General features: G+C 35.1%; 1 long non-coding RNA gene across 2 annotated transcripts; it reads right to left on the bottom strand.

Annotated features, from left to right (window-relative positions):
- On the bottom strand, positions 1–25,255 carry LOC139826978 (uncharacterized). Of its 2 annotated transcripts, none has more exons than XR_011737145.1 (5): positions 25,200–25,255; positions 23,706–23,781; positions 19,441–19,636; positions 6,279–6,362; positions 1–159 (listed from the first exon to the last, which is right to left on the bottom strand). It is a non-coding gene; the product is annotated as an uncharacterized lncRNA (long non-coding RNA). The 2 variants fall into 2 exon arrangements; XR_011737146.1 differs by having other exon boundaries at positions 19,441–19,600.
- Positions 25,256–26,587: the final 1,332 nt, after the last annotated feature.

The raw sequence follows: 26,587 nt of genomic DNA, 5'->3' as shown, positions 1-26,587 counted from the left end.
TTAAACCTGTCTTTCACTTTGTTATAGGCTGCAAGGCTCCATCCATGTGGGTTTGACTGCCCCAAGGTTCTCATGGCTTTATCCTTGTATTTCTTTCTTTCTTTTTTCCTTGTGATTCCTTTTTTTCTTTTTTGAAGAAGTGTTGCATGCAAGTCACTCCTATAGAACACAATAAAAGAAGACAAACCTTTGATTTATTTGATGGCAAAACACTCACTGAGGAGGTGAGAAAATTTTGTTATTTTTCAAAGAATGTTCTCAGTTGTGTATTTGAAGGGGATGCTAAAGACATCTCTTGGTAAGGACAGTCTCCAAACTTCTTTTGGAAACTGAGCTATTGTGTTTAATACAAAGACTTAAATGTCAAAATACTCTGAGGTTGAGGAGACACACCATGTATTCCTATTAGAGGAGCATTCCAAGGAACTGGAGATACTCGACCTTGAAATAGTGCTCCAAGCAGTTTCAAAACTTTTATTTAAAAGATTGGCGGGGGGGGAGGAGCTAGGGAAAACACTGTCCTGTGCTCTTCCATCCATGATAAGCAGCTTTTTTTTTAAAGTAATTTTAAACTTTGAAACAGTTACCTTGCAGATCTTTTTCAGAGATGTTAGTCTCCTCATAGCTCAAAATAATTTCAATCCTATTCTCTTCATTTGTGCTATAATCCCATTAAAATTGCAATCTCAAGACAGTTAAGTGGTAGAAGTTGATCTTCCTCTGCCTAAGGCTCTATTTTCTGAGGAATGTATATATAAAGGGTCTGGCTGACAATCAGACTACAAAGCAGAACTGCTTCTCAGGATGTGTTATACTTCAGGACAGACTGAAGTAGAAAAGAACAGAAGACAACAAGAATAAATAAAGGCAGTCAAAAGGAAAGGGTCCTTTACAAAGACTGCATGTGGAAAACAAAAAGAATTGGTTAGAGACAGTATGAAGAATTGTTCTGGACCTACTGGATTTACTGTGTATTATCAGCAGTGTTAATCATCCCCTTTCAGCAGTATCTCATCCCTTTTCTTAACCTGTAAGGATGACACCTTGCTGCAGAGCATTGGGATTTCCTGACACAAAGTACTAACACAAAATACATTAAAAACTGATTCTCATTGTCAGCAGGTCAAAGCTGTACAGCGAAATAAAAGCTTCGAGTAGAATATCTTCAACACGTCTGTTTCATTATGATAACAGCATTTTCTTTTCATGGTGATTTTCTGTAGTGTTATTATGTTGGATGCATTCAATTATGCTAACTCAGGACAAAAAGATCTTACCAGAAACATTTGCATCTTCTCAGCCAAAATAAAAGCTGATACTGTGTCATAATGTTTCTAGTGATTGCTGTTAATTAAATGAGATCTTTCTTTTTTTGTGAGAATATACAAATTCCAGACATGCTTTTGTGCTCACTTTCCTAAAATGCATAATGATAAGATAACCTTCCTCTTCATATTTGTTGTAAAAGAATAAACATTTCATTACAGTAGTGAGAAAGGTTTCTGATATACCACTGTATTAACACAGTATGGGTCCTGTAGGTGCTTGCTGTTGAAACATATTCAAATGACTGCTTTGCTTATCTATCTAGAAGTCATCTACGTGTTTTAAAGATATCTTTGTTTTGTTTCTCTTTATAAGTCAAGGGAAAAGCAAAGGCCACACAGTTGTCTATGTGTTCTCTTTCATTTATTTCTGTTTACCAGGCTAAATTTAGCTGAATTGAAAACACAAGAATGCTCATCTTTAACTGGCTTTTCCCTGAATTTGAATTGAATTTTCAGAAACATCGTATGTAAGGTTGTGCACCTATATGGTAGATATGTGAATATCTGAAAAAGCAATAAAAGAAGGAAACACACAGGAAAAATAGATGTTTCGGAGTATAATTCAATCTTGAAAGTTCAAGATGACTTGACTAAGCTCCTCAATGGTGTTTTTCACTATGCTCAGGCACAATGAAAACAATTCAATACCTTCACCTGTGTGTACTTAAGACATATCTTCAGAGCCTTTGCTGCACTCCTTTCAGGAGGTGAGTAGCCTCATCATTTACTAATATAAGTCCAGTTTAAATGTGTTCAAGTATTCATATTAAACGATAGTGTAATATGCAAAACTCAAACTAACCAATATTGTCCAACCCCATTACAGCTGCTCTGAAGTCATCAAAAAGCAATGTTAAAGGGTCAGAAATTGATTATAAATTACATTTTCTATTACCTTTGATATAGAAATTTAATCTTGCAACATCAATCTAACAGTAATTTTATTTGACAAAATGCATTGAACAAATAGCTTAATCAACAACACTTTGATCACTTACAAAATGTTGGAATAAAATGCCCAAGATTTTTTTTTCACAATATTATCTTTTGAAATTACAAAGTTACATTATTAAAAAGGAATACTCCTTTTTTTTTTTTTTTTTTTGCTTGTTATCAGCTATGATACAGCCTCATAAGGCATTCAAAGATTTTTCTCTTCATATCTTTTTCACAGTCTCTGCTAGTATATAGTGTTTTTTTTCAAATACACGTCTAAATTTTGGCTTGAAATTTATTGAAATTAAAAACTACTGAAGGCAGAGTTTTATGTTTTAAGAACATCCATAAATACCAAATCACAAGTGATTCCCAGCTCAGATTTAGACAACCTAAACTTCAAGCATCTATAGAAACACATGCATCTAAGATTTCTTCTCTAGTCAAGGCGACCCTGGAAGTCACTTATTGAGAAGGCAGATGATTTATGACAGTGCCTGCATTGCTCCCAATTCACTTTAGAAAGACATTACAGTAGAGCCCTCGCAAAGGTATCTCAGTTATATATCCTTAATTAAATAGAGTGAATCTAGACTGTGTACTACAGTAAGAGACAGACAGGTATTGTATTTCTCTTTCCCAGCTACAGTGGATGGGAAGTACCCCTAAAATGTTGCTGGCTATAAAACTTCTATACACGTTGAAGCAACTGCCTTTTCTTTTCCAAGAATTGAAGGGTTTGTGTGTGTTTGTTTTATACTTCAATCCTTCTAAGTGTTGAAGCAAATTCCTTTGAAGTGATGGGGACAGCTCTGTTTGAAAGAACCGACATGTTTTTTGCCATGTGACTTGCTGTTTGTAAAAATGAAAACCCACAAATCTTAAAAGGAATTAAATACAGCAGACATAGAGACAATGAAAGGAATCCCCTTCTTCCTCTGTCTTCCTGAGTCTGCACGTGATGTATTGCATTGTGCTGAGTATGCAGCTCTTAGGTGGAAGTTGTACATGTGGCAAGAAACAATGAAAATAGGATGTGAAAGTAGGTAGAAGGGAAGTAAAAAAAAAAAATCTGTCTGGCCTAATAAAAATGCACAGATTCCTGGTAAGATTTTGAATTGTTGCACAGGTCAAATAGAGCACAACATCTTATAGCATCATTATCTCTTCAGCAAATATCAGAAAGTCATAGACAGAATTAGGTGAGAACTTTTACTTTGAAGGTAAAGACTATTTAGAAATAATTTACTTGAATTCAGGGTACTTTTGAATTGAGTGTTCTACAAGATGACCTAGGTGAAAAAAAACAATTTGATATGTGAAATCATCTTCACAAAACATGCAGTTTTTACAAACTGTTTTCAGATAATGGTTGACAATAAGCTACTGTAAAATTTAAAACTTTTGCACAGTGTTAAAGGTTTTGGTCACTTTCCATCATCTTCAAGGAACTGAAAACCAAAAAGATAGCATAATAAACAATTTGAACTATCTGAAATATATTAAAGACAATAAAAGGAAGTGTATGATGCTTTTGAGAACATTCTCTAAGGGTCAAACTCAAAACACCTATTAGAAATACTGACATGCATTTGGCTATATTTCATTGAAATTTGGGCAGTTGGTTACTTTACAAGATGTTTTTAAGAAGGCATTAACAATTCTTATTGAACCAGATAGCCCCCCCCCCCAAAAAAAAAAAAAAAAAAAAAAAGAAAAAAAAATGTGAAAGAATGCCAAGAAATCAGATGTAGCTAGGAGCAATGAAACAGATTGCTGTAGTAGTAAAAAATAAACAACAAAAAGTGTAAAGAGTATCAGCAGAAATGAAATTAGAGAAGGCACCAAAATGTATCAGGTAAATAAGTGTTGGTAAAATGAGGCAGGAAAAGAGAAAAAATGAAGTTTTTAAGAACTCATGTGTAAGTAAAAAAAAAAAAAAGAAAAAAAAAGAAGTCCAAAAAGGATGCGTGTACATGCAAGTCTATTTTTTTTTTTCCCTCTAGCTTATAGGGCTGCCACCTATAACTCTGAGCATATGTCAGCTTAATTTCAGGCATTTTATATACAAGTTCATTAATGTGTCCACCTTTCTTTGGCTTCTCAGGAAGTTTTTTTTCTTTGACTTATAGTGACATGGTCCTTCATCATTTATTAATTAAATGTTTGTGATCTCTTCCAGGTAATAAATATAGCTCAAGATCAAAAGAAATATTTGCTGCAGTGAAACATCTGACATATGCTTAAGAATTGAAATTCGAGGAGAAAAGAAATTAATAGATCGGAGAGTTAACACAGAGGTGAGACATGTATCTAGGATAGAATCAAGATGCTTCTATAAGAATTAAATCCACTACTGTTAATGCTGGACAATGAAGAAAACTGCAGTAGGCCATGAAATAAAAAAATATTGTATGTGTTTCCTAGGTTCAGTGAGTTGCATTTTTCTTTGAAAATCTAGCTGCTAAAAAGTGACTTTGGACACCCACCTATTAGCCCAATCTTGGTAACTTGAACTTATCTCAAATTTCTTGAACACATTAGTCTGAAAAATACTTTTTAAGGCACAGATACACAAAAATTCTAGAGGAGAGGCTGGTTCTTCTTTCCACCTAAGTGCACAGATATTCCCCAGGGTAATCCTGTAGCTTTTTAATAATGTGTATCCGCTTCATCTACATCCTTTGAACATAGTCTCTCTATGTGGGGGTTTGAACTACTGTTACTCCTTAAAAGAATTTTGCATCTACTGAACTGCAGTAGAGAGAAGAATTCGCATTCATCTGGTAATGAATGAATGGGAAAGGAGAAATATTTTTTGTCTCATGAGGATTAAAATATATTTCACATACCAAACAGAATACTCAACAACAAATACTGGAGATGAACATTTTTTCTAGGATTGCTGGTGGTTACTTTGTTTAAATCACAGAGAGACTAGAAGAAGAATACAGACATTATACCAGTACTTAGTAAGACTAGATGGGATGACCCAAACATTTACAAGTCAAATAATCCATAAAACCTAGGCAATATAAAGAAAAAGCTGATTTGGAAATAAGATGGTAGTGAATTAAAAGATAAGAATTAATGAAAGTAGAAATGATCCTGTGCAAAACTCATCTTGTACTCCTTAAGTTACGCATTTTGTAAAGTCAAAATGTAACAGCCAAACTGATGTAAGATGTTTGACCTTGAACCAAATAATGTACTTCAGCAGTTAGTGACTTCAATAAAGCAATTTTAGTAATTTTTGAAGTTAATGGAGTTAGTATCCTTCATGACAGATGTCAGACAAAAAGTCTTCAGTGGGAAAATGTCGTTTAATGAATGGTTTTATGGAGAGGTTCTGCGGATATGTTTTAACTTTTTTGGTTTTTAAGAAAACCCAAATGAATCAGCAATTCTACATGAACTCCAATGTAATGCCAAAAAAAAAAAAAAAGAAACAAAAAAAAGTCTAGGTGTTTTTTGTTGGTGGTATGGTTGTTCTATAAAGAGAAAAGGAAAAGCAGAAATAGAGAAGCAATGTTATTCTCTACAAGGCATTAGTCATAACAATGTTGGAGCACTGTGTCTGACTTCGGTGTCATATTTTAAAAGGTCATTGAAAAATGGGAGATCCTGCAGAGAAGAGTCACAAATTTATTTTGAAAATTAGAGAAAAGTAATTACTTTGAAAAACTGGATCATTAGTCTTTTTCATTTTCTTAAAGAAAGGAATGACCTAATTACATTGTAAATAGGTGCTAAACAAAACAGTTTTTGTTGTGAAAATAAAGGAGTAAAAGATCCACTGGAGTAGGCCTTTGGTGTCTCCAGATCAAACCTGAATGACATTCAGAAAGGTAAGCTGAAACAAAGTCAGGCATGATTAATTGAGATCAACAAAAGATACATTGGATTAAATATAGTTGGTTTGTAACACAGTATGAACAGAAAGCAGACTAGATGTAGTGATCTGGTGCTATACTATTTAGAACTATGGCATAGATTAATTTTATATTACCTTACCTATATTTACCTCTTTTCTTCTCTTTCCTTCTGCATGTTATTGAAGTGTTTAGATGAACAAAGTGAAAGTACCCGGTAATGTACCTGAAATCAAATACAAGAGATATTTATAAAGAGTTGTAAATCAGGATCACTTTTAATAGTGTCTGGTATGAACGTTGAATTATAGCAATCATCTCAATAAAACCTATGGTCCTCTCAGCTACAGGGTCAGATTTTTGAAAATTAATTCCTTTTTCATATATTCACTCATTGATATGTTTACTAGCTAAACATTCACCTATGGCTGTAATAATAGAATACTTAAGATTAAAAAAGCTATACAGTGCAGTGGGTTGACCCTTGCTGGGCACCTGGTGGACAGCCAGGGTCAGCTCACCACAGAGGAGTTCTCAGTTTAACATAAACTGTTCTTCATCAGCATATTTGTACACTTACTGTTGAGAAATAAATTAATATAAACAGATTCTATCAGGCCAAAAAGTACTCCTTTGGATGAGATAGAAAAAGAATGAAGGACATTGTTTGTTCTAAACATATAACGTTTGCTCATAATCAGTCTCCATATGTAGAACTATTTCTAGAGAAATAAACTGAATACAAATGCATCCATATCATTTTGTGCATTACTGAAGTCCTCTATTTATTTTTTTAGGCAGATTAATTTATTTCTGTCTCTTCTCATCCTGCAACAATTAGCCAATGGAAAGTACAATGGGGTGCAATGGGCATTAATGTTTATGCATGCTTAGGTGTGCATACATATGTATATGTGTGACGCATGTGAAAACTATACAACAGGAATTCTAAATTAGAGACATGGATTTCAACTCTGTGTATAAGTATTAGGTTGTACAACCTTAACTCCAGTCTCTTTGAAAGCCTCTTCTCTTGTACCACTGAGCCTCCTGCTACTGCCCAGTAGTTTCATTATTTTTTTCTGAACAGCCTGGACATGTAGTTTCATCTACAACACTGGTTAAGCTGAGAGAAACCACTCTTTGGAATTCAAAACAGAGGCCAACGAGGAGCCCGTACCAAGAAGGAAGGATCAGATCAAGGTTTCTTGCCCATCATTCAGATGGAAGCACCCTGTACAGGGCTCCCCTTTCCCAGCTCTGTAGGTGAGGTAAACTGATATATTACACAGACAACTAAAGCAGGAAATAAACTTCTGCTGAGCTGCATCTAATTGGACACTTGGTAGCACTGATCCAGTGGGATCTTAATCCTCAGTAATTAGTAGGCAGGTGACAGTAATAAATGAGGACATTAAACAGAGGAACTTAAGCAGTACTGTATAACTGTGACCTGGTTTGGTTTGAACTAACTCAGAAGTGATAGGTGCAATATCCAGCTATTGCTCTGGTGAGACTGTCATTCCTCCTAAAAACAGTACTGTCAGTGATTATATACTGGCCTTATCATTGTTCCTTTAGCTGCTCTGAAATATTTTTATAATCCCCAGGAGTTTCAAATGAAATAAATTACTGTGGTTACACAATAAAATCCTGCTCCTACTCACCTCATAGTATCCATCACAGATAAATCATTGTTCCAAACTGACATCAAACATAACTGAGTCTGGTTTTTATTGAGGTATTATAACAATGACTTTTAAAATTTAATAAGCTCTTTGTACAAGTCCTGCTTTTAATTATTTTCATTTCAGTCAGTGCCACCCTCTCCCCTGATCTCTGAAACAGACAATTTGCTTCCCTTTGTGTCATAGGTGATCAGTGGGACTTTAATTTTCCTAGCATTTGTGGCAAGAACCCAAGGAACTAAGGTCTTAAGCACTTTCAAATGGAAGTGTGTATCTTGGTTTATCTTGGGTCTGTGAAGGACATAAGGCTGCTCTGTGATATACAAGAAATGCTATGCATTCTAGAAATTGGCCTCATTACAGCAGGATTTGCTCACTGTACTATTACTTTGGCTTAACTAGAAATGGACAGCTGCAAAAAAACCCCAAACCAAATCTAAATCAAACCAACCAACCAACTAGTGTCCCTCTGCCCCTGAAACAACTGTGTATATTCATTAATTATGCATAAATTTTAATAGGTAATTTCTTATTCTGAAAGAGGGCAGTTGTCAGAAGCACATTGGAGAGAGGAATGGGATTGAATGGGTACTTGCCCATGTGAAAACCAAGAATTTATCAGGCTGTGTTACAATAAGAAAGCCTTTGAATACAGACTTTCAGTAGTTTTTAATAACATTTTTCTATTAATTTAAGCTTTGTTCACTCTGAAAATTGAACAATAATTTGATTGTAGGATATCTTGTCACTCTGCTTATCAGTAGTCATACGCTCCCTAAGACAAGACTTACAATTGCCAAAAACAGTCATACTGTTAAAAAAAATGCACTTAATCAACAGTATCTTGTATCCTCGTCTTCCAGAGGAAAAAAAGAAATATATATATATATATATATATATATATATGCTCAAAGAATGCATTAGCTGGAGACAAAATCCTAGAAATAAGAAAGCATACATTTGGAGAAAGGAGTTAAAAGATAGTTAGTCCCATGTCTGTGGTGATAACAATTATGCATCTGCCTGAAGTCTTGAAAGACAAGCCAAGAAAAATATTTTTTAAAAAATGGTTTGGATTAACCTATAATTATAAGGCAACTTTCCAGACACACATACACCAACACAACAAGAATTATTTCAGAGCACATGAAAGATTTAAGTTTTGGGTTATGTTGAAATAAAGTGAGTCAGTAAGAGAGTATCAGTGGAAGTAAAGACGTCACCACTTTCTTCTGTATTATTTATGCCATTTACTTATTTTTCTTTCTCTCTGTTGGAGACCTGTATTCACATTCCTTCATTGCATGAAGATATTTGAACCCATATCTAAAGAAAATACCCTAGCACTATTACGTTATTTAGTGTAGTTGTATGTCCTTAATCTCTTTTACTGCTGTTGTACTTCGAATAAACTATTAAATATTAAACAGAGTTCAGATGTCTTATCTGCTGGGAAATAATAGTAACTGTGAGACTCTTTCTCTGCTTGTCTGTCTCCATTCCTTTGTTTGATGACAGTGAAAGTTCCCAATTTGCTGCTAATTTTTGTATCAAATTAGGTTCTTTGTGGATGGATAAATAAAGGAATACATTTATAGTTGCTATATTACAGACTGGAATACTAAGTGATTTTTATAAAGGAAGAAATAATGAAAGCATTAGTGAAAAGGATAAGATTAAGAGAGAGGAATAAAAGGAAATGAGTAATTAAAGTCTAAATAACCTCCACAGTAATAATCAACATTTACGTCAAATAAAAATATCTTGCATAATCAGTAAATCCCACAAACAGTGAAGAGGCAGGAGGAAGAAATCCCACAAGTCTCTCTGCAGATGGTGTGAAGTGCTTCATCTGTTGTTCTGTATGTAAGAGCACATAGTAAGAGATTGTATAATCATATGTGTGCAGAGAAAAATAAGTAGAGAAGCACTGAAGGTTAGAACCATAGTTTCTGAGCCACATCGTTCTCTTCAGTGTTTGGTGGACTGTAGCTTGGTTCTGCACTTATTTCCCTTTGAAGTGGTTAACCAAATGAAGTGTACTCCAAATTTACTCTTCAGATGATAGATAGACCTATTGAAAGCTTTCATTCCCTTAGTCTCTGTTTAGCCATCAAAATCCAAAATGTATGTTCCAAATGCACTGACCAAAATATTTTGACACCATGGGTCCTTCCACTAGATTTTAAAAATATAGGTTTAGAAAGCAGTTCTTCAATGATCTGAGAGTGGTCTGACCAATGGACTCTAAGAAGTTGCTCTCATCTGTTTTCTTTGACCAGTTTTAGTGCATACAAAATTAACAGCTTCATGGGAGTTTGCTAGAGAATTCTATCCTGAAGTGTCTTGTAGAATGCTACCTAGATAATTTTGACACCATTATGTTTTGTCAGGAACAGGTGTCTCACATCTTAAATATAATAATTTACAGAACCGTTGAGTAAGAGAATAAAAGGGAATAGCCACAATCTGTCTACTTTGGTAAAAAAAAAAAAAAAAAAAAGGTGCAGTATGCATGACTGAGATGACTGAGGATCCAAGTCAGAGAATCACAATATCAGTGAAGCTGGAAGGGACCTCTGAAGGTCATCTGGCTCAACACCCTTGCTCAAGCAAGGCCACATTCAGTTGGTTGCCCAGGACCATGTCCAGGTGACTTTTGAATACCTCCAGGGATGGAGTCTCCACAACCTCTCCAGGCAACATGTGCCAGTGAGCAGCCACCCTCAAAAAAAAAAAAAAAAGTATTCCTGATGTTTAAAGGGAATTCCCTGTGTTTCAGTTTGTCCTCATTGACTCTGGTCCTGCCACTTGGCACCACTGTGAAGAGCCTGGCTCCATTCTTTTTGCACCTTCCCTTCAAGTATTTATCTACATCAAGAAAGTAGCCCCTGAGTTTTCTCTTCCTTAGGCTGAACAGTCCCAGTTCTCTCAGTCTTTCCTCACAGGACACATATTCCAGACCTTAGTTATCTTCATGGGTCTTTGCTGAACTCTCTCTATTATTCTATCTCTCTTTTGTACTGAGGAGGCCAGAACTAGACACAACATCCCAAGTGCAGCCTCTCCAGTCACAAACAGAGAGGAAGGATCACCTCCATTCTTTTCCTGGCAGCGATCCTCCTAATACAGCCTAGGATACCATTGGACTTCTTTTCTGCAAGGCCACACTGTTAGCTCACATTCATCTTATTGTCCACAAGGACACTCAGGTCCTTTCTGCTAAGCTGTTTTATAGCTGTATGGTCCTTGGCAAGTACTGGTGCATGAAGTTGTTCCTCCCTAGGTGCAGAACTTTGCACTTCCCTCTCTTTAGCTTCATGAGGTTCCAATCAGCCTAATTCTCCAGCCTGTCAGGGTGCCTCTGAATGGCAGCACAATCCTCTGGCATATCAACCACTCGTCCCATTTTTGTGTCCTCAGCAAACATCCATCATTCCAGACCATTAAAGATGTTAAACAGGACTCGACCCAGTACTGACCGCTGAGATACACCACTAGTTACCGGCCTCCAGCTAGACTTCATGCCACTGATCACAACCACTTAGACACTGCTGTTCTGCCAGTTTTCCGTCCTCCTCACTGGCTGCTTATCCAGCCCTTACTTCAATAGAGACTCTTTCTTGTAGAGTAGGAATAGAAAAGACAGGAGTTGGTTTTGTTTTGTTTTGATTTTAAAAATCCACCATTCTGATCAGGTAGTGCAAACAACGATTTGAACTCTGTGTTTTCATTAGATTTTGGTGGATACTGCTAATGAGATCCTGGTTTTCTAGTATATTGTAAAAACCTAGATCAATGCTCTAGTTTCTACTTGTTTATCAGAGGGTATGGGGAATGAGTTGTTCCACATGAAAACTATGGACTTATGTGTCCATCTATGGATTTAGTCCATATTTACTCCCAAGTAGCTCTGTGGACTAGATGACAGGTGAAGCATATAAGAAAAATAGATGTTTCCTGTTCTTCCGTAATTATCTAGTCTTAAAGTTAGAGATAATATCTTTTTATGAGTTCATCCTTCCTTTCTCGCAGTGAACTTGAATGAAAAGCTGTATGGCATGCCGGTTTATCGAAGTCTGAGTTTACAGATACAAATATGATTTTCAGTTACTCATATAAGAAAGAACAGAACAGTGAAATTTCCTCTTTAAAGCATTTTTTCTCTCTTTCCTGTATTTATATCTGATAAACCTGATCCTACTTAAGCTCTGTCTTGTTACATTAGTTTCCTCTTCATCCAGAAGCTATGTACATCATCTGAGTCATACCAGGGTGTTTTCATACATCCTTTCAGTGGATTAAAAATAGACCATTTTACTTAATGTACCAGGATATTTCACTTAATCACAATTCAAGTCAATATTTGCAGCATAACTCTTAGTTGCTAAAGTATCAGATAGTCCTGTACTTACCATTTTAGGTATGTTATAGGTCATTATTTATTAATGATTTAAAGTGAACCACAGGACCACAACATTTTTTAGGAAAGCAACAAATGTAAATTCTGATGCAATTTGAGTAGGCAAAATCTCTAGTCCTGTTAGCCTTAAGATTTTTCATGAGTACTATATTCATCTTTAAAAAGAAATGAAGAGAAAAAAAAGAGAATTTTCCAAGCATGCCAATTTCCAGCCATGGAAAGAGTGCAAAAATGACTCAAACTCGCTTTTTCTTTGTAATTTTTTTTCTGTGGTAATAAGCTTTTATCTCCATGTATTGTTAGCATAATGACATTCTTCAATTACTAAATCAGCAGATGCAGGTATCCAATAGAGAAAAATGAAGGTGCAAGATAAGGCATTACAATAAGGAGGTCAATATTGGAAAAGTCAGTTTTACAGCAAATTTATTTTTGAAGTTTACCCTTAACTGTACTTTTTTGTGTAAGTCATCAACAATCAGATAACTTACAGTCACTGCGTTCACTCTAACCACTATCTAAAACTAATTAGAAATGAATGAATCTAAAAGCTATGATGGAATTAGAATGATAGAAAAATACAATACTGGTTAGCTATGCTCTAGTTCTAAATACTCTATTCTGAACTTCCGAGTTTCGATGGAAGTCTAATAGAAAGTTCATTAACCTGAGAGACATGATGGTCATTTGCCCTTTACACCTCTAAATCCAAACTTTAAGCTTAAAAACATTGCTGTTCGATGACTGTCTCCAGAACATTTCTAAAAAGCAACCAGGCAGCTCCTTTCTGATCCAAGAGCTCCCTGGGAGAAGTTTATTTGACCATGTCAACATCAACAACAGCCTAGATTCCAGTATAGTCAAAATGAAGAGATATGGGCACAAGTAAGATCCAGTTCACCTGTGGAAGTTGTCTAAAATGGATCAGTCAAATCACTCCTTCGAATTGTATCTGTTTTTCTACTTGCTTCAGAATGAACTCAGAGCCACTAACTCAGATCAAGATGTCTACAGTTACAGAGAGTGAATCCTATTCCAAATCCCTTTATTTTTTCTAAATGTTTAGAAATTCTGAAGTCCCAGAAAATAAACATTGGCTTTTCTACAGGCCCTACCAGGCTCCACAAATGAAGACAATCCTTAGGCAAATCTCCCACTGGAGGCCATAAAACAACAGGCATTTTCAACCTGATTTCCACACACCAGCAGCAATGAGAGCCTCATAAAACTCTGGTAGAATTGCTTTTTTGATATGGCTGTGGAGATGCAGTAATATTGTAACAACGAAACAGCTGGAGGACTTGCTCTAGAAGCTATAGACAAAGGTTCAGCTCTTCTGTAACATGAATACCCCAGATACATACATGGCTTTTTTTTTTAGGTTGCCTTTCAGAGTCACCTTGCACTCCTCTTGTGCTGTTAAAGGGTCTTACAATAGCACCCACTGGTCAACTTAGGGCTAAGGGAAACATTTAACCCACTTATTTTCGTAACAAAAGCAAGTCTTTGGTGAAAAATACTTGTGTAAGTCAAAGAGAATGATTCTGAGATTCTGTTTAGTCAATAATACCTTAAATTTCCTAAATTCCATTAATTTTTTTGAACAAAAACTTCCTCCAGATGTTTGAATATAAGCAGAAATGCCACATAGTTAATTGTAGTCTATTCACCCTTATCTAAGTTCTGAAAAAGTTCAAATTCAAAGTTACATGTGTGTGACAAACACAATACAAGGCTGCCATTGTCCTTTTAGAGTTAAATAAATCTGTTTAAAAAGGGTTCTCAAGTTTTGGGGGAGAGTGAGGAGGAGAAGTGAGGCAAGGGCCTCATTAATGTTTATAAATATGAAAAGGGTGAGTGTCATGAGGATGGAATCAGGCTCTTCTCAGTGACAACCAATGGCAAGCCAAGGGGTAATGGGTTTTAACTGGAACATAAGAGGTTCCACTTAAATTTGAGAAAAAACTTCTTCTCAGTGAGGGTGACAGAACACTGGAACAGGCTGCCCAGGGAGGTTGTGGAGTCTCCTACTCTGGAGACATTCAAAACTTGCCTGGACACATTCCTGTGTAGCCTCATCTGGGTGTTCCTACTCCAACAGGGGGATTGGACTAGATGATCTTTTGAGGTCCCTTCCAATCCCTAACATTCTGTGATTCTGTGAAGAGCAGTGTGATGATTAAAGTTGTTGCCCAGAAATTAGAAAGCTGTACTCAGTTCCCCCAGCTGTCTCAAAGTCCTGGAACCCGTATTGCCAGAAAAATCTTAATTCGAATCCTATTCAATTTTATTCCTTTGTTTCAAGCTGGGTGCCTATGCAGCCTGTATTAATAGACTCAGGAAATTAACTGTCAGCCCTTCAGAAATTTGAGTATTAAACAATATATTGGTCTTCTTATAGTCAAAGCATAAATTCTTACCTTCTATAGCAGTGGTCGTTGAAAATTACAGAAAAGAAAATCAGATTCCTTTCACAAGTGAAAATGGGAATCTGGAAATCTGGGCTCAAAGTTGATATTTTCAACACTTTATTATTATTTTTTTGCTTGTTAAATGTTTTGTAAGTGCAATGATGATAGAGAAGACCAGAACAAAGGAGATATTCTTTAGTAACAAAATTCATATTGACTTTCATAAAATCAGTATGGAAGTGACATCCTTGCTCTGAACTAGGATCCACCAATGTCTTCAATGTCCAATATACTGATCTCATATAGGATGAACTGTATCTTCTACTCAGTGGTCCAAAACTTTTCAGAAATTCAGGCAAATTCTTCACCTTTACAGGTTTTACCCTGGGGTTGTTGTTCAAGCTGTTGGGTTGTGTTTTGTGGGGTTTTTGTTGCGTTTTTGTTTTGTTTTGTTTTGTTTTGTTTTTCTTTTTTGGAGTGGTGGTGGTTTTTGTTTTTTGGGTTTTTTTGTTTGATTGTTTGTTTTGTGTTGTGGTGGTTTGATTTGTTTGTGGTTTTTGTTGTCTTTTGTTTGTGTTTTTTTTTAGGTAAAGCTTGCTACTAGTCTGAGAATTAAAAATTAAATTGGTCCTTAAAGGGCCAGTTTGCAACTGAACTTCACTGCTTGGCCCATTTGGAAAGTTTGCATATATCATTTGTCAATGTTATTTGCACATGCTAGTACAACGAGAAGTAAAAAGGAAACAGTATAGCCATGTAAAATTAATTAAGTTCAACCATGACCTCATTACACTGATGGAGTGTAGTGTAGCTACCTGAAACCAAAACAAATTTATTTTGATTACATATATTTCAATTTATAAAAACAACATATGTCACCCAAGTCATAGGATTTCAGGAATATGTGGCTTTCATTCCAAAGTTCATCTAGTACTTACAACATGAATAAAAAGGAGTTTCTTCTTCCACTTGTTCTTTTTCGAAAGCATGACACAAATATTTGATTTGCAAAAAAAAAAAAAAAATTGCATGATCAGTTACTTGGCAGAAGTTCAATTAAATCAGACTTAATTTTAAAGTTCTTACATATTCTAGAATATGTACTAAAACTATCAGAATATGTTCTACTGTCACTTTTAATCCTGTAAGAAAATTTACCTTCATTCCTCACAGGGAGAACTGAGTAAGAAATAATTTTTCCAATTCATTAGAGCATTTGGAATTTTTAAAAAATTCCTAGGTGGTGATGATACCTGGCACTGTAGCTCCAGCCTCTAAATGACTGAATTGACAGGGCATGTGAAGTATGAAAGTAATAAATCTCTCATAGAAGGAATTTAACCCAGGTCTTCTGCATCCCAGTTAAATATCGTTCCTATCCAGTCACGTATTTTTTCTGGGGTCTCACTTGTTCTCTCTTCCCTGCCAGATATTCTGTCTGAGACTTGGGACACCTTTCAAATAAAACTAAAAATTAAAAAAAAAAAAAAAGCAAACACAACCAAAACAAAACAAAAACCCAAACAAACAGTTAATCACAGCAAAAGGGCTTAGTTTAAGGAAAATGGAATTTTCTGAGAACAGAATCATTTTATTGAAACATTCCTGGTGGCTGTTTGCCACCATCTTTGAGATTTATTTTGGTTATTATATGCAAAGATTTTTCTTCGCTTAAGACACACTCAGAGGGAAAAAAAAAATAGTGAAAAAAGAATCCATAGGGAAGTTAATGGTGCTAGCAACACTTTGCTCGCGGGCAAAGGTTGCTGAAATAAATATTACCTCCGGTTTACAATGCATGACTCAGCTTATTTTTTATTATTTTAAAAACATTACACTTGATAATGAGTTATACACTGGGCATGATATGCACATAAATTAATTTTAAGTTTCTGACTAGGTCTTCTGAAGAATAAGAATAAAAAAACCATAACCTAATGTCTAAAACAGAGGATGAGGAAAGATTTAATTGTAATCCTAGTTCTGCTCAGAATTTGTTTCAGTGTATTGGATAAATTACTGATATCTTACCTTCCCCATCTGAGGGAAGAAGATGATAATATGAAACACAGAAAGGTAGTGAGATGGGTCATTCACTGATGAGTCTCAGGGCAGTAAAATATTCATTTACACAGTTCTGCAGAAATGTAAAGGGTTATTCTAAAATAATGTTACCAATTATCAAATAGCATTAATATGGCATTTCTTCTGTCTTTAAAATGATATTTTAGAAACACAAGCACCACTGACCTCCAACATTTCATTTTTGTGAAACTAGACCTTAGATTTAGATGTGAGGCAGTGTAATTATAGAAGATATTGCATCACACACAAAGTGTAATCTTGTCTCTTATCACAAAGAGAAAGTAAAGTCATAATTAATGCATTGTACAACCAGTTATGTAGTGCTGAAGAGCATGGTGAGAAAGGTGCTTTTCAAATTGAATTATCATTATCACTTGCATTAGTGTACTTCCAGTAATCATGCTACATATTTGTAGAGAGCAATGAAAATGAATACAGTGTTGGTTTTACTTTTCCCATCAAAAACTTTCACAATGGCAATGACAAGAACATCGCATTCATATCACTAACAGAAAATAAAATATACACCTCGAGACTGATAAATGTTCGCTGCTATATTTTAGTATGTAATTCTAGTAGCTCATCAGCCTTCAGCTTTTCTGTTAATGCTTACAAATTATGCCAGGACCAAGAGGTACGCATGCCTAATTTGCTGCACACTTGTAGGAGGTGTAAAAAGCCAGAGAGCTTTTATCAAGAAATGCCACCATTACTTTTAAAGAAAGCATAATATATTTGACAGTTGAACAGAGGGTATTTTTTGATAAAGATGCAGCCAGTGAGGAGGAGAATTAAAGTGTCTTTGTATAGTATTGCTCCGAAGTGGAAAATTTCCTTCCCTTTCTCTGATTTTGCAGAGCAATTAATATTGTCTTACCTCTGACCAAACCATTCTGGAAACTAGAGTATCTGAAATTACATTGAATTATTTAATTGTGTGGACAGCAAGTAGGTAGTATCGCTTCTAGACTGATCACATTTCTAGACAGGCGTTATTGTTCTATCTATGGCACGAACAGAAACAATTACCAGGCCAATAAAGCCAGAGGTAGTGTTACATGGGTTTGAAATCATGATCAGCACAGTGACCTGGTTATGATACAAATTAACTTTCCCTCTTGCTTTTCTTCTTCTTAATAATTCAGACATCCTTGCTCTGAGTTTGCTTGTGTGTGTTCTGACTTTGAAGTCTTTACAGTCTTGATTTAGCGGTATTGTTAATATGCTCTTTCTGATACCCTTAAACAGCTCTATTAAAACAACTTGAAAACAGTAATTCAAATGTACCCTGTAATGTAAAAGAAATTGCGCTGGAAAAATATATTCTAAAACTAAACAATTCTCTTTTTTTGTTTTTGTTTTGTTTTGTTGTTGTTTTTTGTTTGTTTGGTTGGTTGGTTTTTGTTTTTTGGTTTTTTTCTGACTACTCTTGAGACTTTGATAACATGATTAGTTGCATAAAAAGGAAATTAATTTAATTGAACCACTTATTTTTTTTCTGGTGAGAAAATACTGAAATTCACAATCATTCACAAAAATACCTTCCACACTGATAACCAATAAATATAAACCAGAAGTATAAAACAGTGGGAATATAGCATAATGACAAGGCGTACAGAAGAGGGGAAGGAGAAAAAAAAAGGGAGACTGAGATGAAGATGGAGTGAGGCGAAATTCCTTTGAACAGAAAGGGATTTTTGATCATATTGTAACTTTCATAGAAAAATGTTACAGAAATTTCCAATAAAGGCACATTCTAGATTTATCTGTTGTTACCAATAGCATAATATATAAGGGTTATTACATTCCTTAAAATAGAAAAACACCTAAGTTTCTTCCTTAGTCCTATGCATTTTGTACTACTTCAAATTTATTTTCTTGTTTCTCTTTCTTGTATATGAACATACTTCTTGTCAGATTTAAAGTCATTGTAGAATTTATTTCTACTTTGATTTTGATCCTATTTTGAACAATTGCTTTGTTTACAGACTTCTTAACTTCCCCTTTTCTTCTAATGTTCAGAACCAGGTCAGTTAACTCTAACCCATATCAACCTGCGCTCTGTCATCTTTATTTTCTTCAGTTTATTACCAGTTTCTAAACAACGTATGTACACTAAAGGCTTCAGACTGTCTTACTGCTCTAGTTTGTGATAAAATCTGAAAGACCATTTCAAGATCAGACTTCAGTCTTCTCTATACATATCCTCAGAACTGAACCCCCATAAACTAAACAGGAAAGGCAGAGAAAAAAAAGTGTTAAATTCTGCATTTCTAGAGGGTGAGCTTATGAAAATGATGATTATATGAAAGTACTCTGTTATTTTTAAATAAACAAGTGTCATAAAGCAAGTGTGATTCTTCCAAGCAGAACCCTGAACAGGCTGAAGTCTGTTTGCCTGAAATCCAGAGCTGTGAATATTAAGATGCTATTGAATGTTAGAAGCACTGAACTTCAAATACAGTCAAACAGCAATAATTGCTTTTCATAATTTTTTTGTGTGTTTGATTGGTTGGTTGGTTTGGTGTGGTTTGGGTTTTAGGGATGTCACTGACAAGGCACCATCACTAATCACTGTAAAGATGTAAGTGCTTCTAGAGAAAGTCCACATCTTTGGTAGATTCAGTCAAACTCTGCAGTTTATCACTCTCTGCTGATTCTGTCAGAAATCTGAGATGACTGCAAGTGTAAACTTACGTGATGTGAATCTGATCTGAAGGTTTCTGGGGGGTTGTGCTCCAAGCAATGCCACCAGCATTTATTTTGTGGTGTCTTCTGGCATAAATGACCTCCCTTTGCTGAGATTTAACAGACTGGGCTCCAAAACCCAGGACGTCTTTCTAATTCCTCTGTCCGTCTGAAAAAAATTCATATTAACTTCAACATAGTCAACCTGCAGGAGAAGAAGAGGTGGCTCTTAATGCTATCCTTAAAGAACATATAATGTCCTTCTGAAATACTAAGGTAACAAATTTGTCCTTAATTTAGAAGAGGCAAGAAACTGCCATGGAAAATGTAATGAGTACTGTTACTAAGCTCAAAATAAACAGAAAACTTATCCCAAACTATTGTGAAGTCATATCAGAATGCTGAAGAGAAGTGGAAGAGAGTATGGGAGATAAGAAATACTCTCTCCTAGGCCAAGAAGAGTTGCTTTAATCTCTTCCTGGAAACACTGTATGCCTCACAAAGCCTTTACTTGCCATAGGGCTATACATTTCATTTGCGAAGAGAATGACTATATACAAATTCCACCCAAAATACTGAGTCTCCAAGAGACATTTGTCATGCAGGCAGTGTCAGAAAGAATTGACTGAGCATATAAGACTACAAAATGCTGAAATGTATGTACTGATTCAAGCAAATATCCTTGTAGTCTAATGCTTTGTCTCATAGTACCAACATAGCAGATACCTGTGGAGAAAAAAAAAAAAAAAAGCATAAGAATGACACAAATATAGAGTTTTGCTTTGTTTTATTTTGTTTTGTTTTCATTTTGGTTTGGGTTGGGTTGGTTTGGTTTGATTTGTTTGTTTTTAATCTGGTATACCACCTCCATTAACAATGTCAGTTTCTGCAAAGAAGAGATTTTCTGAGATTGATGTGTCTTGGTCTCTCTGTATGTAATAACTCTTCCATTAATTTGTCTAATATTTCTTTTGAACTCCATTGAGGGTTTTGGCATCCACGTCTTGTGACAATGACTTGCACAGTATAATTATTGATTATATGGAAAAGTAATTCCTGATCTCTGTTCAAAAACTGTCAGTTAATTTCATTTGATGAAATACTAATTGCTTCACTGCTTTCATACCATTCACAATTTTACAAGTCTTCATCATGACAATCTGTTCAGTCTTCTCTTCTCCAGGCTACAAACTCCTTGTCTGTTCAATTGCTTGTCATAAAGAAGCTTTCCATATCTCCTATCATACTTGCCAAAGCTTCATGTATTTTGAAGTTGAGGAAGAGGAAGCCTGAATAGACCTTCACAAACAGTTGTAGATGTGGACTCATCGTAGGATTATGCACTGATCTACTGTTGTTTTCTCTTGTATTCTTTAATCTTTTTACAATAATACTTAGCATGCCTTTCTGAGTGCCAGTGAGCACAGAGCTAACATTCACAAAGAACTATTCACCATGACAGCAAGATCTCTTTCCTGAACAGTAATAGCTAATTCAGGTCTCAGCTTTGTGTATGTATAGTCAATTACTTTTTTACCCATATATCCATTATTTTGGGATTATCAACACTGAAGTTCCATCTGTCATTTTATCTTCCAGCTATTCAATATTGTAGATGCTTCAGAGACAATTTACTGCTAGTAAAAACTAAATATTAATACATTCTGGATAATTTGGTATCATTATTAATTTTTATAATTTTACTACTTACTCCCTTTTCCAGGTCATTTATGAATAGATTGAATAGGATGAGAAAAAAAGTATTTCGGGAGCAGCTCATTTCTTTTCATTATCCTTCTATCTTATCTTTTAACTAGTTATTTATCCATGAGAGGGTATAACATCTGAAACCATAACAGCTTTATTTCTTTCAACCTTTCATACAAGTTGTTGTCATTACACCACACTTCAACATAATAATCTCTGTAACAGTCCACCAGTCTAAATATAAATGCTGTCTACAAAACAAGAGGTAACATGAGAAAAGAATGTGAAATTTCACCCTGTAAGAATATTCCTTGAGACAATCATCTCTGTATACTTAGCAACATGTCATGGGAGAACTCTACAGGAACAGAGAGGACCTCCTTGTTCCACCTCACCCCCTAAATTTACAGATGATATTCCGAACAGAGTGATGGGAGCTGCCCTTTAACTTCTTTTCTGAGCAATGAGAATTGCTCAAAAGATCAGGTTGGCCAACCTGTTTTAGGCAGAAGCAGTGAATAGCCTCAGAGGGTAAAAGCATGGTAAGGAGGGTAAGAAGCTGTCACTGCACTGTAGATCTTGCTCTAGTCGAGATGTTACCTCACCATTCTACTGTCTAGGTCATCAAGAAAGATGAGAAATAAATTATAGTAAATGCCCATCTTCTACAGAAGAATAAGAGAACATGAAGCTATCCAGGTCTTGGGAGATATGGATCATGTGCTACTATTGTTCCTATAGATGCAAGTAAGAAAATGCCCGATCTGCAAGCAGACCCATGACACAGATCTTCTAACAGTAAGAACCAAAGGGCCAACCACTAAGAAATAGGTGAGAAACTGAGCTGTTGTGAACACATACTAATGAGCAAGCCAGGAAATTATTCAACCACCCCACCAAAGAGATTTTTATGACTGGTCAACTTAAGGAAACCCAAACCTTTAGCAAAACAATTTGCATCTTCTTTGTTTTCTTCTATCCAGCATTTATACTGTAGCTGCCACAGTTTGCTCTGCTCTTCATGTAACCAGTGGCAGCTTGTAGACTAAAGGGCATGCAAACTTTCACATTAGTACTATGTTTGCTAATTTATTCCACAATCGTAGATGGCAATCTATGTGTTCAGGAGGATGGCTTCAGCTTTATTCCCAACCAGCCTCTCATATTGTGCTGAGAGCAGAAGTCAAAGTGCAAGACCAAAGAATACTTAAATGTGGTGAACAAAAAATCCTAGTTTAGGTGGCTTGCATTATTTATCTCATCCTTTATTCAGTGTGATGCAAGTCCTGGGTCATGAAAAAGTGGGTTTACTTTTTTATCTTCACAGAAAAGTGAGACTACATTCTTACTTACCCAATGACAACAAAGTAATGCCATTTAGCCCAGCTAATGAGGGGAAAAAGCAACGTGATAATTTGTTACTTGACAATAAAACAATAAAGGATTCATTCTTGGCTTTGCTTCTCTGTGTCTGTTTTTTCAGTTTTGATTTAGATTCTTTACATTCCTTCCCTTCTTAGTTCAGAACATGAACAATGTAGACATATGACACTAGATATGGCAAGAGGCAAAAATAAATATCAGGCACTTACATTAATAGTACCAGAAAGAATTTACAAGAAGACAGGATACATGAAAAATACTGTCAACCTGGATAAAAATGTCTATAAATACACATGTACAGATCTGACATTTTATTCCAGTATATGACTCAGTATAACCCTGCAACAATGAATGCCCTTCCATTTCAAAAATGATCAAAACATTTAGAACTGACTTCTGATGTACTTATTCCAGCTTAGTAGAAGTCTACTTTGAAAAGAAATTCATTAAGTCAGAATAACTCGAGGAGCTAGTAACTCTTTGGAATAAATGGAAGCATCATTCCACCAGTTAATTGCATAGAAACTTCATTCTCATTGTTTTATTGTCTGATATTTACACCGAATTTCTACCTATTTCAGGACAAAAAAAAAGTTAGCATACTGATATGTCCCCACATAGCAACTAGAATTTGCTTATTTGAAAAACATGCACTCTCTATTGGATATGTCAGAAAGAGACAAATATACCATCCTCAAATCTAACACAAGACTTTCCAGATCTTGCATAACAACATTTTATAGGTTTGCTCTTATGTGAGGAAAACACCTTAATTGCACACATTTTGCTTAACATTTGGATGTTTTTTTAAGCAACATTTCAAAGAGATTCTAAATGTGATTCAGTATGACAGAACAGGTGGAGCATAAAATGAGTAATAGCAGAACAGATGAAAGGTCTATCAAAACCAGGATACTTTCTCCAACAACTTCTTACAACAGATGTTTCAGAAGACTGAAAAAATAAATAACTCACTAGCAAAATGTGTGAAATTAGAGTTGGACAGGTAGAGAGTGTTCTTTATGGAGCTGTGATGGGTTCTATTATATCCTGACCATGATGGATTGATGACCTTTATGAGATCATCTGAAGTAAGTCATTCACAAATTCTGTTCTTCAGATAGCCACTTAGCCCTTTGAAAGACTTCAGAAACAAAAGATAAATATTCTAAACATTCTCTTACCCATCCACTCCTTGGTATTCATTAGTTTCTTCCGTTGTTGGTTCTATTTTGTGCTCCAGGCACTGAGTCAGCAGCACTGAATTCCACAGTTCAATTAGTACATTCAGACATTTACCGGAAATACAAACAAAAAAAAGATGAAATTATACATGCTTCAAAACAACACACACATGCACACAAAACAGCTAGGAAATCAATATTTAGAGCACTGATATGCAGATTATAAAATTGAAAATACATTTACATTTTAGTCAATTTATCTGTAAATGACTCAAGAAAAATACTTGTAGCTTTCTCATATTTTAGACTACGATGACCTAATTTTAAGCTTATTATTTAAGGATTTTGTCCAGCATCCTGCAATATAGGGATGCAGTATTTGGAATAAGAGATGACCACCATACCTATACAAGGCTGTAATTCACAGAAAGAACACACCAGATTTCATGCTTATGAAGTCAAAAGGTTGAGTGGTTTCTGAAATACTGCAGAACACGGAGACTAAAATATAGCTGGGCTTCTAACAGAAGACCTTTTATAGATATTCATAATATATTGAAAATACGTGTATGGTCCTGTAAGTTTTTTCCAAAGGTAAAAAACCCCATATCCCACTTCTGCAAAGCAGAAGCATATACAATAGGCAAGCAATGACACTGATGGCTTCTCCTGGATAACTCAATGAACTGGAATACAGGCATGTAAAGTCAACATATATATGCATTTATATGATGGTTTATTTATTTCTTCAGTATTTGGTCCCTTTGCAGATATCGAGAGAGGGTAAGACAGGTCTAGATGTGATGGAAATGAGACTGACATTATCATACCTTGGAAAAACCCTGAATGGTATTAATTTTTGGACTTTATTCTTTATGAGTTCCAATTAAATTTGAAGCTAATACATTTGCATACTCTGTCAATAAGAATCCAAATCTACATCTCCGGTGAACTACTGGCTGTACCTGAGAAATAATCAAAGGCAGAGACTCCTGCAAAATACAGCTACTATCACTGAAACCAATTTTTTTATTATTATTATTTTCTGTAGGAAACATTCTCCAACTTCAAGCTATTTTTTTAACGTTGTTTTTATTTTCCTTTTCCACCATCTTTCAACTTAACAGTCCATATAGGGAAGTTCACGTGTAATCCAGACTTTTACTTACACGGCTGAAATGATACTGAGGTCCAAGACTCCTGTAATATCTCTACCGCACTCAAAAAAATAAGTTTGTTAAAGTGAAATTAAAAAGGCTTGAAGTATAAGCATTTTGATCATATTGCATACCTACTTAACCTGATAGGCAGAAAAGATACAATGTGGCTAAGAGTCTTCAAGAATCTGCAGTTTTCGAAATGTCCAGAACTGATCTGTCTCAGTCCTCCCTAAAGTTATAAAAACTGTCCGTGCTTCAGAAAATCCCATTGTATTTTAGATCTGAGAGAAAGTAAGTAAAGATATTAACATTCTTACTTTGTACAAGTACTTACCATTCTAACTTAATGATCAGTTTGTTTCCCCTCTTCAAGGATGTTGCTTTTTCTGATGGAGCATTGAAAGAAGTAATCAGGACAAAAGGAAATATAGTTCCTATCCTACAACTCTTCAAGGATGGGAAAAATCAATTCTATTTGTAACATTTCAATATGATTTTTAACATGAATAAAAGGCGTAGGCCTGTTGGGAACAGTTTTCTCAGAACAATTCTACAGACATCCAGACTTTTGTAATGTCTTTTAAAATAACTTGCAAACAGTGAAAAATTTTTCACTTGTTCTCAAAATTGAAGAAAATAATGATTCTGTATTTTCATCCAGATTTCTGCTAATGTTTTTTTCTTATACTATTTTATACCTACCGTCTTCTATTTTATAAGGGTGTCGTTGATTGTTTCTGAAATGAAATATGCCTAATATCAACAGATTTTGTGAAAAACAGCAGTGTTTCTTCCTCTACTAGATTAGGATTACAGAGGAATAATCCATTGCTACAAATACAAAAGAAAAAAAATAAGAGTGGTCACTGCTTTATTGATAGCTCTATTATGCACAGATAGTAGAAAGACTAAATATAGAGGTGAGAAGCTTAGAGAAATGCTATCTGCATGAAAATATATTAAATACATATCCGCTTTTAAAATATTTCTATGCATAGCAAATTAATGATGTTTACACTTCATATTTCATATAAAATGGGCATTAATTACTCATGCATGCTTTAGTGATTTGCAGTTCACATGGCAATACTTATAAATAATCACCAGAAAATGCTTGAGGATATTCATTCATTTGACAGAATGAATCAAAAACTCTGCTCTCAGCTGATAAGTTAGGCAAGAAGCACATCTGGGGGAAAAAAAAAAAAAAAAAAAAGTCAAAGGCTGAAAAGAAGGAAGAAATAGCATTAAAAATAATTCATGAGTTGGAGAACCGCTCCGTACAGTGAAAAAGTTAAAGAACTCATTCTTTTTAGCTGAGCAAAGATAAGAGAAATGTCATGATTATAGCAATTAGAGTATCTCTGAAGACATGAAATAGTGAATACTGAAGGGCTCTTTAAATTGGTTAAAAAAAAAAAAATTACCCAAGAGGTAGATATTGGAGTTGTATGCACAGAAAATAGACTAGGCCAACTTTTTTTAACAATAAGAGTGGTTAACAATTGGAAGAAATGAAAGTAGTGGATTTATTTCTCTTGATGACATCAAATCATGAAGAAGTGCCATTCAGGAGGGTATGCTTTAGTGAAAACCAGCTAGGAAAAAGCTGCTTACAGGACATGTGATATATTAGGATCAGCTTGGATAATTTCATGGTCAATTTTGTTCTTAACCTTTAAACATCTTCTAAATAAATCTCTTGATCAGTTCTGTGACTAT

This window comes from Patagioenas fasciata, chromosome 1 (assembly GCF_037038585.1).
Source record: "Patagioenas fasciata isolate bPatFas1 chromosome 1, bPatFas1.hap1, whole genome shotgun sequence".
In the NCBI taxonomy this organism is placed as follows: Eukaryota; Metazoa; Chordata; class Aves; order Columbiformes; family Columbidae; genus Patagioenas; species Patagioenas fasciata.
This window is presented reverse-complemented; position numbering and strand designations above follow the sequence as displayed.